Source organism: Carassius auratus, chromosome 26 (assembly GCF_003368295.1).
Source record: "Carassius auratus strain Wakin chromosome 26, ASM336829v1, whole genome shotgun sequence".
NCBI classification, from domain to species: domain Eukaryota; kingdom Metazoa; phylum Chordata; class Actinopteri; order Cypriniformes; family Cyprinidae; genus Carassius; species Carassius auratus.
Window position 1 is genome coordinate 5,093,246 of NC_039268.1, and position 21,075 is coordinate 5,114,320.

The 21,075-nt window shown below is 37.3% G+C and overlaps 1 long non-coding RNA gene across 1 annotated transcript in view; it reads left to right on the plus strand.

Moving 5' to 3' along the window:
- The first annotated feature begins 2,743 nt into the window (after positions 1-2,743).
- LOC113044763 (uncharacterized) overlaps positions 2,744-21,075 on the plus strand; it is a 34,645-nt gene continuing 16,313 nt past the window's right edge. The window contains exons 1-2 of the long non-coding RNA XR_003275910.1: positions 2,744-2,798; positions 20,419-20,483. This is a non-coding gene — a long non-coding RNA (uncharacterized LOC113044763). The remainder of the gene's footprint in view (positions 2,799-20,418; positions 20,484-21,075) is intronic.

Sequence of the window (21,075 nt, forward strand, 5' to 3'; positions counted from 1 at the left end):
CATAACATCGTTGTACCACTATACAAATCCATATAACCTTTCTAGTACACATAATATTACTGTACGACTCTATATTGTAATTCCACATAACACTTCTAGTACAAGTAACATAACTGTACCACTATACCTGTAAATGTTCAACTGTAACAGCTTTTACATAACTTTTAACCCTGAAGCTTAACTAATGACTGCTAATATCCTTACAATGTCTTGGATTATGTGCACTTTAGATGTTGTGAAGATTAAAGATGGGCATAATTACTTTTCAAAAAAATAAGTGAGGAGACCATCCAGCTACCCAACCAAGCATGATGTGGTCTCATGATCAATCCACCCCGACTAAAAACACTCTCTACTGGCGCAGAGGAAGCGGGGACTGACAACAGTTACCATTTCATCACTTTCTGTAACAGCAACGGATAATCTAATGCTAATTTCACTGGATGGTGGGTTTTAATGCAGGGTAAAATACACACTAGTCGAAGTTTTTTTTAGTTACGGAGGGCATACACACAAGAGCCGACTGACTGTCCAGGAAAATTTCATGCAAAAGTGTGTATGTGCAAGGGGAAGAAAGCTGGTTGAAATGCCATATAAGTTCAATGCCTTCTATCAGACATTTTTTCGGGGGGGGATGTTTAGTGTTGAGACAGTCAGTCTGTGTCTGTATTCATTATATAATTTAATTAAACAATATTTGTTTTTTTTCTGTGACCATTTTGTCCTACTTTGTAAAAATAACACAGTTGAGAGAAATAATGTAGCAATGTGGCTTTCTGGAAAGCGGGATCACTACAGGCGGATGGCAGGAGGGTAACTTAGGCCGGTGACACACTGGCTGCGTGGCGTCTCTGCTGCGTGCCAGAAAGGTGGTGGCTGCTTCGCGTTTTCTGTGTCTTTACACACCAGAAGCGTGTCTGATGCGGCGCTGGCGCGCTGCTTCTGCTATAGGTGACATAGAGAGAGGCCGCCGAAAAACCAGGCTCTTGCAAAATAGAGTATGTTTGACAGGTGCAATATTTGAAAATCGATAATTATTTATTTATTTTTTTAAATTACATTTATATCTGAATTTATGCCAACCTATAGACTTTCAAATATCAAAATGTCATGAATTAATATGTATATTTGTGTACATAATGACACAAGTGACATATAAACATATTTTCCTAGTTTATTTTGCCTGGAAACGCTTCCAACACACGCGTGTTCGCGTGAAAATAGGCGTCAGTTCTATTTCTGCATGCACGCGTTTTCCGCGCGGCTCGAGCTGCGCCTGGGATGCGCGTCTCACGCAGGCAGTCTGCAAGCTCTAACCTGTTAACATGGGAGCCAAATTAAAAACAGACACGCCATGCAGCTGAGACGCTTGCGCCATGCATCCAGTGTGTCGCTGGCCTAACGTCTCACGTCACAAGAAAATCATCAGTCATTGGATGTATCAATCATACATCAATTTAATTAAACATTAACATACAGTAATAATCATGAAATATTTTGATTGGGACTCGAGTGGACTCGGGCATAAGTCCGATTCCTAATATGTTCGAGTCCGAGTCAATACCGAGTCAAAATGCACACGAGTCCATGACAAGACCGAGACCATTAAAATACGGTCTCGAGACCGAGTCCAAGACCGAGTCCGAGTCTCGAGTACTCAACACTGGCAGGGTTGTCTTGCCCTGGCAACCAAAAACACACTCCTTTTGTGACATTTCGCGATGCTCTCGCTCTGATCAGTGAATGTCTGTGCTCTCAGTGCTCTGCTCTATGGGAGCGCGCGCTCTTCCGGGAGAAGTGCCCTTAGGACCCATATAAGGAAATTCCGATCCATGTAACGTCACACAGAGCCATACTCGAAAAAAACTTTCCGAAACTTGTGACAAACCGGAAGGAGTATTTTTGGAACAGAAATACTCCTTCAAACGTACAACTTATTTTTTGAAACTTTGTCCATGTTTAGCATGGGAATCCAACTCTTTAACAGTGTAAAAAACTCAGTATGCATGAAATGGCATTTCACCCCCCCTTTACGTTAATTTTTATAACAGGTTGCTTTTTTGTGGTATCTGGCAACTCAAGCTGTAAAGGGACCATGAACTGCATCTGTTTATCTGAGGTCCACTTATAATATGATATATTATATAATATAATGTTATCAAGATGTTTCCATAAAAAACATCATATTATAGAATTAATAGGTTATTATCCGTCCTCTTTTGACCCCCTTCATCGGAAGGCTCAGTTTGAATGGGCTTGATGGATTGTAGACTCAGAAGCAAATGCCCACTGTTTGTTTCAATACATACCATGAAACTCTTATTACTTTACAACATGGGCGTAGGTTTAGGGGGGGACGCTAGGTACTAGTCCCTATCAATACTTTGAGATGAACAATTTGTCCCCACCAATATTTAGCAAGTTCCTTTGAACTGCTATTTGGATCTTTGCACTGCTATTTGGATCGATTCTAATGGCCAGGACGACGACAGTACAAGAAACGCCGTAATTTGATTGGCGGCGGGGTATCTGACAGGCTACACGCGCGGGCCGGGACTACTTTTGTGCTTCCACTAGCAGCGAGCGGGTGGTTTGTGTGCACGCGCATGTTGACGAAGCCGACGGTAAGTTACAAGGGCTGTCTCTCTGCCACATACAAAGGCCAGAGTAAAAGCATTTTAATATTCCGTTTTTTTTTTTTTTTTGCCCCTTTTTGTACTTTGTAGATGCCACCCAAGAAGAAGAAAGGGGACAGAACAGAAAGGGGAAGAAGCTTTTTCATAAAGCAGAGTCAGAATGTAAGTAGGCAAAATAACTAGCTAGCCACAAAAAAACTAGCAGTAGTGACTGACCAGGCTTTCAAATGCATATTCTGTGGAAAATAGTATTAACTGGTGATAGTATTACCCAGATAGAATGCTACGTTAGCAAGTAACTGAATGTCAATTAGCCTGTAAGTTACCTTAACTTAGAATCTTGCAGTCAACATAAACGTGAGTGTACTGGAGGGTAAATAGTGTTTATAATAGAAAAAGGTTATTATATTTATTTATTTAGATTTGTTTCCTTGTGGCAGAGTTTTTTTTTTTGTTAGTGTAAATACTAATGTACATAATAATATATCTTAATAAAATGTTTGGTTGTTCAGCATTACACAGTCTCAGATTTATATTTTTAAGAGTGCATTTTTGAGATTATACAGTTATACTAAATCACCATTAAATCACTGGTATCTTAAAACTAAATAATTTCAAAGCTGAGACCAAACCTACGCCCATGCTTTACAATAGATCATCATTTAGCAATCATCATTTTTTTTTTTTTATAATTTTTTTTTTTTTTATCAATATTTGAATTCAAAGAACTCCTCAATGGCACCCTCAAGTCTGGAACCACTAAATGTATGAATGCTAAATGTATGACTAATATTTGTGCACCAAATGAATTACTTTATAAAATGCATATTTGGTATACAAAATTCACCCAATTTTTTCTCATTCTAGGCACATACAGGTAAATGTCCTTTTTGAGACAGAAAACAGAAAACACCTTTCATTAACAAATTTCACTTAGTATGTTGCAAAATGCCTTTTGTTTAAAAATGTCTTTAAATGACAGGTTTATCAAAAAAAAAAAAAAAAAGATAAATTATGTTCATGTTTTCTCTTATCCATGAAATAAAAAATACATTCACTCATTCAATTTGTATAAATTTTCATGTCAAGTAATTCATTTATTCTCCAAAATTAGTCAGGTTCCACTTAATGGCCCATTGGTTTCTAGTAGGCATTCATTATTGACTAAATGGAGGTGAATTATAATATTAAAGAGCTTCACTGTCTGCACTCACTTTGGTTGTCCAACATCATGCTGTTACATATTTGCATAAAGTGCATAAATGCTCTTGTTGCCTCTGATCACATGACGATTGTTTCCAGTGTGAATGTGCCTTAAAGTGATAGTTCATACAAAAATGAGAATTTGCTGAATATGTATTCACCCTCAGGCTATCCGAAATGTAGGTGAGTTTGTTTCTTCATTGAAACAGATTTGGAGAAATTTTGCATTACATCACTTGGTCGCAAATGGTTCCTCTGCTGTGAAATGGTGCCAGAACGAGAGTTCAAACAGCTGATATTAAAGGGGGGGTGAAATGCTATTTCATGCATACTGAGTTTTTTACACTGTTAAAGAGTTGGATTCCCATGCTAAACATGGACAAAGTTTCAAAAATTAAGTTGTACGTTTGAAGGAGTATTTCTGTTCCAAAAATACTCCTTCCGGTTTGTCACAAGTTTCGGAAAGTTTTTTTCGAATATGGCTCTGTGTGACGTTAGATGGAGCGGAATTTCCTTATATGGGTCCTAAGGCACTTCTCCCGGAAGAGCGTGCGCTCCCGTATAGCAGAGCACTGAGAGCACAGACATTCACTAATCAGAGCGAGAGCGTCGCGAAAAGTCACAAAAGGAGTGTGTTTTTGGTTGCCAGGGCAAGACAACCCTGCACAGATTACCAAAAAAATAAAACAGCATTAAGGGACCAGTGGATGGAGTTTATTTTTACAGAGCATCAACGGAGTTGTGCAAGTGTTTGTGTTTGTTCCCTGCATTTCGCAAAGATGCTTGTTTTACAAACAAGGCCCAGTTTGACGCCGGATTTGCACATCGTTTATTTCTTAAGGATAATGTAGTCCCAACGAAAAAGGGTCACCATCGTGTGTTGGAACCGCATGCGGTGAGTAAAACTGCTTCAAATATCTCTGTGTTGTTAACTTAGCTATCGGCGCGTAAGCAAATCAAGTAAACAACATGCGATGTTGTCATCAAACTGCACGAGTAAAACTGCTTCAAATATCTCTGTGTTGTTAACTTAGCTATCGGCGCGTAAGCATATTAAGTAAGCAACATGCGATGTTGTCATCAAACTGCACTTTCCACATGTACAGCTTAAAAAAAAAGACGACAAAGTGGAACTTAGTCATTTTCCAAAACCGCTAAGCAAATATATACAGTTTCAGTACATACCATATAGAGACGTTGTTGCTGATGCTGCTCTTGTTAAATTTCAGCCTCTGGATCTGATTCTGGATCATAAATATACGCTGAATCTGACTGTTAACCATGGTTTGTTTTTCCTCACGGTAAAGTCACAGCTTCCAAACGCTCTCAACGCAAAAGCCTACTGGCGCTCGTGATTCTTTAGCTCCGCCCACACGTCACGCCTCCAGCCGGTCGTGTTTTTCTGGGAAAAATCGGTACAGACTATCTTTCTCTTATGAATATAATAAAACTAAAGACTTTTTGGAGTTATGAATGATGCAGTACTACTCTATAAGGACTCAAGATTAACAGGATATTGAGTGAAAGCGAGCATTTCACCCCCCCTTTAAACATCATAATAATCCACAACATGACTCCAGTACATCAGTTAATGTCTTGTGAAGTCGCTTCTGGCCAAAATATGAGTCCATAATTCACAATGACGCTTCCAGTGCAAAAGTTGTCCTCTTACAGTACATCAAAATCCACAGGCTTACACAGACATTTCTTAAGAACTGCTTTCGATTGCAAATGGTGCTTCATTTTTGCACAGATTCAGACAAGAAAATTTTCCACTGGAGAAAGTCATGTTATGGATAGATGACTCTATATTTTATCTGAAAGAAACCATTTGAAATTAAAAACTTCTTAATTTTGGATTTATTTATTACGATGATGAAGTCATGTTGATTCCTTTTTTTGTGGATTATTGTGATGCTTTTAGCAGCTGTTTGAACTCTCAGTCTGACGACTGGATAGATTAACTATTCCTTTATGGTCTCAATGTGTATTTATGGTCTTATTTATTCACCACAATGTCACAGAGTACTTGAGATTGTTTTGTTTTATGGTAATATAATCTGCTGCTGTTGTGACACATATACAATACTTTTTACAAGAAGTTATTTCCTGTTTATAAAAAAGATAAAAAAAAGTCAATGGAAATGGGCCGCATATGAATCATAGCATTGTGCAGCAGTAACAGTCAACATTACGGCTCTGTAATGACAGTAAAAGCCTGGATTTGCCCATAACCTTATAAATAAGTGAAGAGGTATGCACATAACCAGAGCACAAGGGCATTGAGTTGCATTCCATTTCCTGCTGCTGTTGTTGACCCTCCCTTTGACTTTCAATGTCATAACTGTAAGTGAAATCATCATAGAGATATCTGCTGTCTATAGCAGATTAAGAAAATGATGGGGCTTTAGCTTTTTGAAAGGTGTCCGTTTCTGCAAGCATGTGCATCTTCTGTCTCTCTTGCTCTCTGTTCTGTCTCTCCCCACTTCTCTTTCTTTCAATTCTTTGTCTTTCTCTCTAAGAGATTTAAGAGTAACAAAGATAATACGCTTTCCCAGAGCTCTGAAAGAGGGCGAAATATAGAGAAGAATGTAAAAATAGAAGACGTTAGCTGTCATGATTGATTTTTAAGCGAGATTTGAGATTTCCCTGAGATAATTAAAAAGGAGCTCTCCTGACAGCAGTTTCCAGTACAGTACTGTATAATGCTGTAGAGAGCAGATCATAGAAGTTTAGGAGCGAATGTGTTCGGGAGCGTATTTTAACTGAGAGATTGAATTTACAGACTTATTAAGCCTTAATATCTTTGAACATACAGCAACGCGAGTCTCCCCGGAGACCAATTATCTGACTTTGTGTACAAAAACGAACTACGGCGCAAGAAATCTTCATGCATTTTGTGTGGCAATGGTGTGTGAATCAAATTATTTCATTGCAGCCCCTGAGTGAGACAGGAGCCAGAGCAATGCAGCACATCCTCTGCAGATCTCACGTGAATGCAGTCTGAGAGCTGTTGGCATCGCTCCGTAATCAATTCTGGAGAGAAGCCCAGTGTTGGCGAGTTCTACGTTGTGATGAGATATTTATAGTTGTTGTTGTTTTTTGTACACGTTTGGAGCTACTCGAGATTGCGATATTTATAAAGTTCCTATGTCTGTAAGGTATTGTTTTGGTATACATTTATTTAGCTGTAACAAACCATGGAATGTGCACAAAACCACTAGACTCAGCATATAAAGGACATACTGAGCTGAGGTTGAAGATTAGCTCACCTTTAACACTGTGGTTTACAGTTTTTCTCAGTCACTTTGGTGCATTTTTCAAAACAGAAATTAAATTCTCAAAACTACTTGTACAACCTCCACATCATCTAGTCATTTATACACATCATAAAACCAGTTTCTCATTCTTTTGAAGAAGTTGCGATTGCTTTTGTACATTCATGCAATTGATTATGCATGTTTATCGGCAGTTTCCTACATTATCAGTTGCTCATGTCATGTTGCTCAAAACGTATTGCATAGTTTTCTGTGCAACAGTCTTACCACTCAAAACATCTAGTCTTTAGTTCATCATATAAGTCATTAAATGCAAAATGGTTAATCTAGTTGTCAAAAACTGCCTAGCACACTTTTTATATTTATTTTTACACATTATTATTAGACTTTTTGTACATTTGGAATGAATTGTCCAAGTGAATCTTGACTTATGAAGAGAATGTAGATGATAAACCAATGATAAACCCTTTCTCTGAAATAGCTCAAAGGTTCATCTCATGAATCTTCAGTTGAAAAGCTTATACTGTATAGACAGAGGACAACACAAGAGTTACACATTCTGAAAATGGACTTATTTTCATATTTGTGTCCATATTTGTTTTTCCTTTTCTATATCACAATGACATTGTAAAGGTTTTTTTTTTTTTTTGGTCAGACTTTGTAAAAGTGTAACTGGGAATTCTATCCAGTCTCTTTCAGTCAATATCCCACATACAGTAATGTGCAAATGTGTAAGTTTGAAATGGATATATGGCATACATAAGCATATGGCATATTGTTCAATACAGTAGTTTACATCAGATCATCCCTCCAGAGTAAACTGTTATATTGACAACATGACTAAGCAATTTGACTGTCTTATCCGTAAACTATGACACAAGGACTTGTCATTCTGATGGCAGTGATATGTTCATTGACACAGATATTTATTTTTGAGAAATGAACTAAGGATTTTGAGCAGGAGACTGGCTTTTGCAGGTAATTCATGGTGATTTGCTATTTGTACGAGTTGTTTTGAGAAATGCACTTTATGTTTTGCAAATTGTGAGTTTGATTCGAGAAATGTACCAAAGCGACTGAGAAAAACTGTAAATCATCAATAAACCTAGAGCCCTTCTGTCCCCTGAGATCTGCAGTCATGAAGAATTTCTCTCTAAATCGCATGTGGGCAATGCAGCTGAGCAGCATGTGCTGTTATGTTGACTGTTGTTTGCGCTCTCTACAGATTTAGAACGCATTTAAATAGTTTATTTCCGTCTCTCTTTCCCGGATGAGGAGGTAAATGGTGGTAATTCTCTTATTTTTATACTTAGAGTTTCTATTGGGGATGAAGTATTTAATTATACTTAAGTATTATTTTGATGTGCTTGTGCTTTACTCAAGTGCTATTCAAAATTGAATGCTTGAATTCTTTTACTCAGATTTCCAAGGGGAAAATCATGCTTTTTGCAAATGCATTTAAACTCCCAAAGCTCATCGGTTATAAAAACATCCAATTAAATTATAACTTTAATTTAAAACATTTCTGTGTAAAATCTAATTGGACACAACTATGGCCATTTGTCCTTGTGAGGAGACCTTTCTTTAGTCTTCACAACACAGAGGCTTACACTTAAAGCAAATGCTTTAATTACTGCATTAATTAATGTAGTTTTATTATAACCATCATTGATGATGGTTGAACTTGACTTGAATTAAATTTATAATGCCTCTGGCATTACAAAGTCAGTGACCTGAGAAAACAAGTTCTTAAAACGTGTTTAAACAAGTTCTTTTACAAAGTTTGGGCATCAGAGTTACTTTAATGGGAAAAAAATCCTTTGCTTCTTGAGGTCATGAGTATCTCACTGAAGGTCAAAAATATTTTCCTTTTAAGATTTAACAATTTCTACTTTTTGTAATGTAAACTTTCTCTCAAGTATGTTTTTGACTAAATTCTTAGAATTTCAATGGAGTAAAATTTAACACAGTAGTCATATCTTAATTTCAGTTTTATCACACCTCTGGCTTTTCTTATTTAAAATATGGCAGCTAAAAAATAAATAAATAAATCAGTTTGTCACATTATTTTCAATAACAGATATTTCTAGGAACCCTGCCGTTTAACAGATAATTAGCACCTTTTCGGCTAAATTTAAATAGTAAAACAATACAAAAAAGAAAAATAATAATAAAATACACCGGAAATGCACAAAAAAAAAAAAAAAAAACTTTGCCACAATAAAAATGTGACCACCTGGAAAATATTAATATATAATGAAATATATATAATGAAAAATATTGCTAACACCACTGAACAAATGATCATTCATTCATTTATTCATTCATTCATCATTTTTGGGTAACTGACACGGTCAACCAATGCTATAGAAATATAGGCTAAGCTTTATTTTAAGGTGTCAGTGTTAAAATGTATTTAAGTTATGAGTATTATTATTCAACAGAATGTACTTACTCTAGGGTTAGGGATAGGCAGTGTTGTGCCTGAACGTGTTCATTGAAGGATAGTTCATGAACTCGTTCATATTTTGGGCGAACGTGAACTGAACGTGCTGTATTAATGCCTGATGAACGTTACTGTCAACTCGTTCATTCTGGTGTCTGCGAACGGCACGCTCTCTCAGGTTAACTTCGTTCAGTAGGGTGCCAGATTTCTATAGAGCCTTCCAGGCGAAAAACCGGCTAAAACGGCTAAAAAATAAATTTATATATAAAATATAAATATAGGCATAATATATTAAAATATTGACATTTTGCATATTAATCCATGAAGCCTACCCCCCTAAAATAGGCTACCACTTTTAAACGGGTCTTAATATGTAGCGGAAAAACACCCAATCTGGCAACACCAGCCACCAGTGTCGCACCACCGTCCGCCGCGCATGAAAAAAAAAAAAGGCATCGAGGCGACAGCAGCATGTAGCAAGAAGGCGTATGATCATTTAAAAGAATTTTATGATGTTTATGACAAGGTCGGTGAGAATGGGAGACAAAGCATTAAAGCAACAAAGAGGAAGTGCTGTTCCCTCAATGCTAATGTAAACCCTGGTTGGATAAGGATTCAAAATTGGATATGAAGATGAAATCTGACGCATAGCTTCATTGTTAAAACTGATAAAATAATTGCTGTCTGTGATTCTATATGGGCTGTTGCAATAATTTTAAAAAATAATAGCTTGCAGCAACATATGGAAAAAAAGAACTATGAACTAGTTCATTTTTGAAACTGTGTGAACTTAGTTCAAAATTTTGTAGTTTGAACTATGAACTGAACTAGTTAATTTTAAAATTTGTGAATTGAACTTTGAACTAGTTCATGTAGAAAGTGAACTTTCCCAACACTGGGGATAGGATAAGGGTTTGGTTTAAGGTTAGTTCCATCCATGTATTAACTTGACTCCTATAGTAACTGAGATAGAGTCCTTGTGACAATTAGCCCCAGTTTTTCAGGAGTCAGGAATGGCCATTCTGTCGTAGTGTGTGAGTTTGTGTTTTGCATTAAGCATATCATGAATTTACTCTTGCTTGTTTTTATATGCAGCTATATTTGCCTGGAAACTATATGCATGAGCTTGTCAATTCTGAGTTGCTGGAGAGTGTGATGGTCCGTTGCACTCCGGGTATGTGCCCGTGCATATGTGAACGTGCATGTGTGTAAGTGCATCTGGCTGTGAATGAATAGTTTGATGTACCTCTTACCTTTTTAGACGCTATTTTAGCCTACTTCCATTCAATGGAGACACTGTTAGCATGACCAAACCCTGTTACCATGGTGCCCGCTGGGACGATAACCCACTCCAACCCCTAGTCAGCCTGGTTTCCGTAAAAAGTTCTGGAGTTCGCTCACCGCCAATTTCCTTAGAAAGAGCAGGCACATTCCTATTACAGTGCAGCATATGTAAGAGGCTTAGAGGGAATAGCTGTAACCTTGGAGACACTCCGTGGCTCAGAGCATCACTTTCAACCAGCCAGATGTTGTGTAATAAATAGCGAGGGAGTTAATGCACTCAGTCTGAAGTACAGCTGGGCTCAGAGTAAGAACCAGAGGACCCACTGTGTCCCAGCTGCACCTCAGAGCAGCTACAGTTAATTCACAGTAAGGCCTGTTGTTCCTAGCTGGGCCAAAGAAGGCCAATGGAAGAATCACGTCTAGCCCTTCTGTGGCAGAGAGTTATAATGAATTTTAACATATGCATAACACTTAATATGTCAATGAATATAGATATAGTTTTGATTGTAGACTTTCTAAAAGAGACATATATATGGGAGCAAAATATAAAAGGAATAATATTTTCCTAAAGAGGGGAATGGTACTGAAAAGAAAGTTCATTCTGTAGCACAGGGCTATAGGTTCCAGTATCACTGGCCTTCCTGTGACCAATGCCCTTGTGTCCCTCAGCATGCTACTTACTGCTGTGTTGCTCCAGGGGAAGTCCAGCGAGCCTCCACTATCACCCTGCAATCTGTCATACCATGACAACCTTTTAAAAGGGCTTTGGCTCCACAGACGCGCAAGTAAACACATACAAGCTGTTGAACAATGTCACAACGGAGAGCAGTTCAACAGTCAGAGTAATAATAAGGGTTCAACTCCCTTAACCACATTAAAATATCATTTACATTTTCTTAAATTGGACAGCTGGGAGACTATGCTCTTTCAGAGTTTATTTGAGTTCAAGTTCAAGAATAATCAGCAGGCACATCTCATACACTGTTTATGCTACTGAAAGATCAGTGAATTGCCTTGTTGAAAATCTATTTCTCTTTCACACTCTCTCATTATTTAATATACAAACAAATAATAAAGCTGTGTACATATTAAATTAAGAAATGAAACATGTGAATGCATGAATAAACAGAAGACCTTGATTCAAAGAGCAAAGGTTTCACCATAGCAACTACATCATGTTATAGTATTATTCAACATATTGAGTAATTAAGTCATTTTTACACGTTAATTAACTCATTAAATAATCAGTGTAACATCTGGTTGGCAACATTTGTTGTCCACTGATCATCTTTGCTGGAGGTTGAAAACAGCGGCATACTACAAATCTTGGCAACCCAGGCTCATTGTAATAATGTGCCTGTGGCGACATTTATGCAAAACTATATTATGTTGCCGCTTTTACGTTTCACAGCACTTTGTGAAATGTCCAGTGAGTGGCACTAAAAGCTGGTTCAGTTTTTTTTTCCAAAACAGATTAGTGTAGATATGCCAACATTTCTTTACGTTGGTTGTTGTGCATATGTTTCAGCAGTTATAGGAAATGTCCAGTGAGTAGTGCTAAAGCAAAAATGCCTACCATAACACCTACTGTACACTAAAGAAAACATGAGATAAAAATGCATTTATTGAAACAACCTAGCCACATATTTCTACAGGAAATATAACTTTTTAATCGGGACTCATACCTGAAAACTTTGCATCGCAAATGCAGTGTTGTACCGAGTGCGCTACTGAGCAAGTTTACTAAGTCAGAAAGAGGGGGGTTGGTGAAAGTTGCTTAGGACAGTTGACAGGACACTGCTGTGCATTGTCATGAAAAATTATAATTTGTACATATTTTTATATTTTTATTTTTATATTCAAGAGATTTTCAAGCATTCAAGTACAAGAAGACCCAAAAGAACTCAAGTATTCAAGAGTATTCAAACCCTGTGTTCAGTTTTCTTTCACCTCTTCTTATGCTTGAACGAACAAATATACCTCGCCAATGTCTTCAGTGGATGTAAACAGTTGAGGAAGAAATCCAATGTGTTTCATTATATTATATCAATGCAAAGTCAAGTAAAGTCACTTTTATTATATAGCGCTTTACACAAAATACATTGCGTCAAAGCAACTGAACAACATTCGCTAGGAAAACAGTGTCAATAATGCAAAATGACAGTTAAAGGCAGTTCATCACTGAATTCAGTGATGTCATCTCTGTTCAGTTTAAATAGTGTCTGTGCATTCATTTGCAATAAAGTTAACGATATCGCTGTAGATTAAGTGACCCCAACTAAGCAAGCCAGAGGCGACAGCGGCAAGGAACCAAAACTCCATAGGTGACAGAATGGAGAAAAAAACCTTGGGAGAAACCAAGCTCAGTTGGGGGACCAGTTCTCCTCTGACCAGACGAAACCAGCAGTTCAATTCCAGGCTACAGCGAAGTCAGACTGTGCAGAAGAATCATCTGTTTCCTGTGGTCTTGTCCCGGTGGTCCTCTGAGATGAGGTCTTTACAGGGGATCTGTATCTGGGGCTCTAGTTGTCCTGGTCTCCGCTGTCTTTCAGGGATGTAGAGGTCCTTTCTAGGTGCTGATCCACCATCTGGTCTGGATACGTACTGGATCCGGGTGACGGCAGTGACCCTCTGATCTGGATACAGACTGGATCTGGTGGCTACGGTGACCTCGGAATAAGAGAGAAACAGACTAATATTAGCGTAGATGCCATTCTTTTAATGATGTAGCAAGAACATCGGGTGTTATGGGAAGTGTTCCCGGTTCACCTAATTAATGCAGCCTAAAAATCCTTCAACGGATTTGGATATTAAAAGCATATTAGTATGTTATGTGTAAGACAGGTTAAAGAGATGGGTCTTTAATATAGATTTAAACTGCAAGAGTGTGTCTGCCTCCCGAACAATGTTAGGTAGGTTATTCCAGAGTTTAGGTGCCAAATAGGAAAAGGATATGCCACCCGCAGATGATTTTGATATTCTAGGTATTATCAAATTGCCTGAGTTTTGAGAACACAGCAGACGTGGAGGATTATAATGTAACAGGAGCTCATTCAAATACTGAGGTGCTAAACCATTCAGGGCTTTATAAGTAATAAGCAATATTTTAAAATCTATACAATGTTTGATAGTGTGCCAGTACAGTGATGACAGGACAGGACTTCCTGGTTCTTGTAAGAACTCTTGCTGCTGCATTTTGGACTAGCTGTAGTTTGTTTACTAAGCGTGCAGAACAACCACACAACCACCCAATAAAGCATTACAATAATCTAACTTTGAGGTCATAAATGCATGGATTAATATTTCTGCATTTGACATTTAGAGCATATGCCGTAATTTAGACATATTTTTGAGTTGGAAAAATGCAGTTTTACAAATGCTAGAATCTTGGTTTTCTAAGAAAGATTGCTATCAAATAGCACACCTAGGTTCCTAACTGATGCCGAAGAATTGACAGAAAAGCCATCAAGTCTTAGACAGTGTTCTGTGTTAATACATGCAGAGTTTTTAGGTCCTATAATTAATTTTTTTTTTTTTAAATTTAGCAGTAAAAAATTACTCGTCATGCAGTTTTTTTATATCGACTATGCATTCCATTAGTTTTTCAAATTGGTGTGTTTCACCATGCCGCGAAGAAATATAGAACTGAGTATCATCAGCATGACAGTGCAAGCTAACGCCATGTTTACTGATGATATCTCTCAAGGGTAACATATAAAGAGTGAAGAGTAGTGGCCCTAGTACCTTGAGGTACAAATAAAGAAACAGAAAATAGATACAGATTAAAACAATTATTTATTTATTTATTTATTATTACTTTTTTAAGGTACAGAAACCAAATAATCAAATGTAAAATAGCACTGAATAGACTTCACTATATAAATTTAAAGGGGTCATATAATGCCATAAAAATGTTTCCTTTATCTTTGGAGTGTTAAAAGCTCTTGGTGCATAAAGAAGAACTGTAAAATTGCAAAGACTAAAGTCTCAGATCCAAAGAGATATTCTTTATTAAAGTTAAGACTCATCCACACCCCCTAAAGTGTCTAGTTTTAACCCTCTCCCACATCTTTACGTCACTATATGGGAAGATTTGCATAAGGCTGCCCAGGTGTTCATGCAAAGAATTTATTCTTGTTGTAATATTGTTGTTGCCACCGCCGTCGCCATGTTGTATATACACTGTGTTTCACTGTGAAAGGTGTAGTCGGTTTTTCTTTTTTTTTTTTTTTCTTTCTCTCTCACTCAATGTGTCTTTGTGTCCTATAAGACTGGGACTCTTCTGCAATTTGGATCTCTCTAACATACTCTAACATACATTATTATCAACACTTAAATCTGGGTAGGTTTTATTATAAAAGCTATTTTTTGAACAAGAGGCAGAAAATCATATTTTTGTCAAATATTACATATGCATCTGCTTACATACACTTTGACTTGTTTCTGATTCTTCACCGCCTCTATTTTGATTCAGAGATTCTGTAATCTTTCAGGGAGTAAAAATGGTGAGGAAGCCATGCAGGGAAGCTTTGTCTCATAAATGATGGAAAATTCCATCAGTGGTGGGGAAAGGCTTAAACGGCTTCTTCTGCTAAAATATTTTCTGCGTAATTTCTTAATTTTTGTCTTTCAGACTGGTTTGCTACATCTAGTCTACTATTTAGGTTAGGGCTGAAGCTTTACATTTTAAACCACTCAGTCAACATTTGGCTGTGACAGAAATGAGAGGGAAGTGATTCTAGGATGGCACTCTGTACTGAAACTTTCCTTCACATCACAGGAAAGCCGTTGGACTGTTAGAAGCTCCTACAGCGTTTTACCCCACCGCTCTGTCATGTCAGTCAGCATGTGTCAGCGTGAATTCATGTGTGAATACATGTAGGCCTTCTCTGGGCGGGATTAAATGATCAGCAGTAACACACAACATGTTTGTACTTTGATACTGCATACAATCATACTAGATCTAAATTTAACCAAAATATAATTGTTTCATAAATCTGTAACGGGGGCCCCCTTTCTCCACAGGGACCAGTGGTTGCAAAATAAATATGGTTGGCTGTGTAAATTGACAGAGACAAAATGAAATATTGTTTTGACTGACAGGAACAGAACAAACTAGTCCGTTCTCAGAAGTTGTTCCCTTTCATACAGACAGTTACCTGCTCCCAGAGCACACAAAAAAGTCTCCATTACAGCCCTTGCATACATATAAACCCAGAGGAAAAGGTTTCAACATAGTTTGTACTGTGTAAGAAATAATTGTAGGCAGGCATGTGCGACATATGTTAAAGCTCTCCAGTGCCTGCAAATCCTTTTCCTGACAGAGGATTTTGAAAGGTATATCGTTTGCCTTCTCTTAATCTCCTATATAATCGTACACGCATGCTTTCATGCGCATGCAGTCACATTTAAGAGTCTACAGAATTTTAAGGTTAACAAAGATGTTGACTGTGACAGGTTATTATAGGTATCTGTTGCCAGCAGTTATCATGTGGCCAGCGCCATAGCAACATTGTTTCCATGGAATTTGGCAAAGTTTTTATTTTTTCACCACTGGTAAAATTGTATATTATTTGTGTTATGGTTGAAATAGGCAATGAGTAATACATGCAAACGGATTTTATTTACTAAGAACATGAATTAACATTCATACAAGGACATACAAAGGAACTAAGAATTTAAGAAACAACCACTGAAAATCGATTCAACGTTAATCTGAAAAATGTCCACAGCTTTGCATTGATGCATGAAGCGCATCAAGAGATGGGCACATTGATACAGGCACATGCATAAAATGGATCTGAATTTTAATTTGTTTGTCTATGTACAGTATAATGCATGTGCATGCATATGTTTCAGCAGCATAAGCACATACGCATGTTGCTTAATGTATGATGGGCAACAAAACAGGCCCCTTTTTGAGTATAATTAATGAAGCTGCATAAATGCATTCATGTCACCGAGGCATAATTAGCGTCTAATTTAATGATTTTATGCACACAAATCTTTATGATCACTCAAACATGCAATATCAGACTCGCACGCACGTTCCACTATCTCGCACAGCATTTATATGCCTACTTGCACACGAGGTGAACTTTCATTTGCATATAATCTTTAAAATGTTTTGTCCTTTTACTTCAAAGGGCACATTCACACATTCTGCTTTACAGTAAAGTGGTTCTGTACGATCTCCTCCCACATTGTATGGGTTTAATCAGCATTGGAAAAAGGATTGAAAAGTCCCAAATACGTGGCACTCATGGCACTGTATGGATGCTTTACATTTAAATAGTTTTGAGACTAATTAATGCCATATATATTATCATATCATATCATATATTATCAGAGATACAACTATTTAGATATCCAGAATCTGAGGGTGCAAAAAAAAATTGCCTTTCAAGTTGTCCAAATGAATTCTTAGCAAAGCATATTACTAATCAAAAACGATAGTTTTGATATATGTACGATAGGAAATTTACAAAATATCCTCATGGAACATAATCTTTACTTAAAAAGAAATCAAAAATTACCTGTATTACAGTATATGATGTAGCTGTCCATCAGTGTAAACAATGTGCAAATAATGAAACCAAAAAGTACACGATTTATAAAGTTATATGGCTTCTAAAGTAAGGAGTCGACTCTGAATCGATGAAACGAGTCGTTATAGATTTCAAATCTTTTGCCCATCTCTATGTACGTCACTACGAGCACTTTGCATAATAATCTCCGCCTACCGTCTTGGGAGAAATGGAACTCTGACCTGCCCCACCCCCAACACAGACGCTCTGTTTGGTGTGAGAGCATCATGTCGAGGAGACAGTGTGTTTTTAATTGTAAAGTCAAGTTTGTTTTATTTTCACTGCCAAAGAATGAAGATCAGAAGAACCAATGGCTAAAATTCATTTTTACCACAATACCAGAGCAGTACAACAAATTCCTTTTGTTGTGTTTACAACATTTCACTGATGACTGCTTTTCTAATCTCGGTGAGTACAGCGGGATTTTCAAAGCTTTTGGCCATAAAAGAGGGTTCATTACAAACTTTATTTAGAACAACGAGCATCTCCGAATCACAACGCGAAGTATGATTATGAAGTTATGTGTCTGTTTTCTCCCGAGCGTCTTATCAGTATGTGTGCTGTCTGCAGCCTTTGTTTGTGCTGATCGTCATGTACAAACACGTCATTAAAATGAAGTGTAACTCCGTGAATCCTCAACGAAGAGACATAAGTGAGATATCTATAGAAAGCTTGACATGTCTACTTTAAAACTAAACAACTGCTGCCGAAAACAGATATTCTGTGATAAATAATCCATATAAAAAACAACGCGAGAATTATCTGAGAATTGAGGTAATTTTAAAATGATATTTTGACAAAATGACAATGTTTTTTAACCTTGGATGGATTTAAACCTAATGTACAGGACTTATAAACAGTGATAGGAAGCTTAGAATTTTCATCTTACTGGCTCTTTAATATCCTAAAGATTTAGGGCATAAAAGAAAAATCAATAATTTTGACCCATACAATGTTTTTTTTTTTTTTTTCGAGTATTGCTAAAAATATACCCCAGCAACTTAGGACTGGTTTTGTGGTCCAGAGTTACATAAACTCTTTCCATCAGTAAGAACACAGTGTGAAGTTGAGAAGTAGCAGAGCAATAGCACAGCTGTACATAAAATATTGAAATCTAAACAGAACAGAATACATATCTGAGTTCAAAGGAGGACAAATTGATGGTATGCATCATTGGTGCATCTGTGACCAGGACAGCAAGTCTTTGTGGTGTGTTGAGAGCCACGGTATCCAGGGTAATGCTGGCATGCTACCATGAAGGACGAACCACTTCCAACAGGAATAACAGTAGAAGCTGTCTGAAAGGGATGATCTGGTACTAATCCAGATCGTATCCAAAAAAAAAAAAAAACATAAAATCTCAGCTGGCCAACTGAAGAATTAAACTTGTACTTCCATCAAAACTGTTAATCGGGAGCTCTGCAGGGTCAGTGTTCATGGCCAGGCTGTTATAGCCAAATCTTTGGTCACTCGTACCAATGCCAAATGTTGGTTTCAGTGGTGCCAGCAGTGCATATCTTGGATTTTGGACAATGCGAATCAAGTATTATTCTCTGATGAGTCCATCTTCACTGTCGTTTCTGCATCTGGGAGAGTTATTGGTGTGGAAAAGCCTCAAAGAGGCTTACCACCTGGACTGTTGCATTCCCAGATTGAAGCATAGGGGTGGATCAGCGATAGTTTGGGCTGTAGGCCGACTACTTGTGCTAGATGGGCACGCCACTGCCAAGGACCACTGAACCATTCTGGAGGACCATGTGCACCCAGTGGTTCAAATATTGTACCCTGAAGGTGGTCCCGTATATCAGGATGATGTACCAAAACACACAGGAGACTGGTCATTGAGTGGTTCAGTGAACATGAAACTGAAATTCAACATCACACATCGCCTGCAGTCAACAGATCTCAATATTATCAAGCCACGTTGGGGTGTTTTGGGGAAGCAATTCAGGAAACATTTTTTTTTTCTCAACCAGCATAGTGACATGGCCACTGTTCTGCAGGAGAACTGGTTTAGAATCCCTCAGGCCACTGTAAAGCACATGTATCTGTCATTTCCTAGATGAACTGATGCTGTGATAACTGTAGAAGGGGTCTTATGCCATATTAATAAATTATTGTGGTCTTAAAGGTATTTATTAATTTTTTAAGAATAGTGAAATATTATTTTAATTCAAAATAACTGTTTTATATTAGTATATATTTTAAATGGTAAAATATTGATCACATCATTCTAATATTCTGATTTGGTGTTCAGTTATTATAAATTATTAATGCTGCTCAATTACTAATAATGGTTCTTTTTATTATCAACACAACGTCCGTCCGTCCATCCTTTCTTTCTTTCTTTCTTTCTTTCTTTCTTTCTTTCTTTCAAATCCACAGCCCAATGGCTTCTACAAACATAGTAACCTACAAAGCACCCATGGAAGACAAATATTAATCTGCATGTTTTGAATGTTTGCATATCTTATTGAAAATATTTTTAATGAGTTTAATAAAATAGAGATGTAATTAAAAAATATATATAATGCTGTATTTTGAAAAATAATCACAGCTGAAGGGGTTTTATGCACTGGTGCTTAAAACTGCCCTTTAGCCATCATTATATTCATAATATAGCACTGCCTCAAGTTCCTAATTGCTTAATTAATGCAGTGGGTTTCTAATATCACCTACAGCTACACTTCTGAACGGTTTCCACACTGAAAGCACAAACTCACACTCGTAGGCTCTCTAAGGCCCGGGAAATGGCCACGGAGGTTATGATGTCATTAAAGAAGATGTCACTAAGCTGGCCTGACTCCAGCACAGTCCTCCCTCATGTTCTGTGTCTACAGTACCTCTCTCTTTGTCTTTCTCGCTCACACATGCTGTGAGACGGTACACACCTCTCTATCACTGCAGAATGACTCATCTCCCTCTAGCTTACTTTTACTCCCCGTCCTTCTCATTTTCACACATCCCTTTGTTCTTTTTTGTAGGTATTTGCATCTAATTAAGGTGACCAGACGTTGTGGTTTACCTAGGACAGTCCCGGTTTCACAAGGTATGCCCCAGTGTCCTTCCAATTCACTTAAAAAATTGAAATATGGCCTGGTTTTTAGCTGTTCAACTTGCTCACTGGTTAAAAAGTATGCATCTTCAATGTTCCACTCTTTTCCATTGTACTGTAAGTTGATTTGTCAACACATACATTCTAGAACATCTTTCACCTTGCAGTGTATGTGGTGGCTATTACAAAAGAACACATTAACAATATCACAGCCTCGCTCAGTGCAATCAGTTTCTAAAGATATCTGAAGAAATTGCCAAATGAAACTGCTGAAATAAGCTGATCTCTTTTCACAACACAATGTAAATGCTCATTTTCCATCGCCCACTAAAATAAATCAGAAATGGCATCTGATATTGTTCAAACAGCTAAGACACAGCACTTTCTTATATACTGTAGTACAAACAGAAAATTACATGCAAGTACATTTTATGGTTTGAGGATCCATTAATGTAGATTAAAATGTTTTGATTAAATGTTTCAGGAAGTCTTTACTTGAATTGCAATTTTACACTGAAATGTAAAAAAAATTAACAAAAAAATACACATACACTATTACGTTTGGGGTCAGCAAGATTTTAAAAGA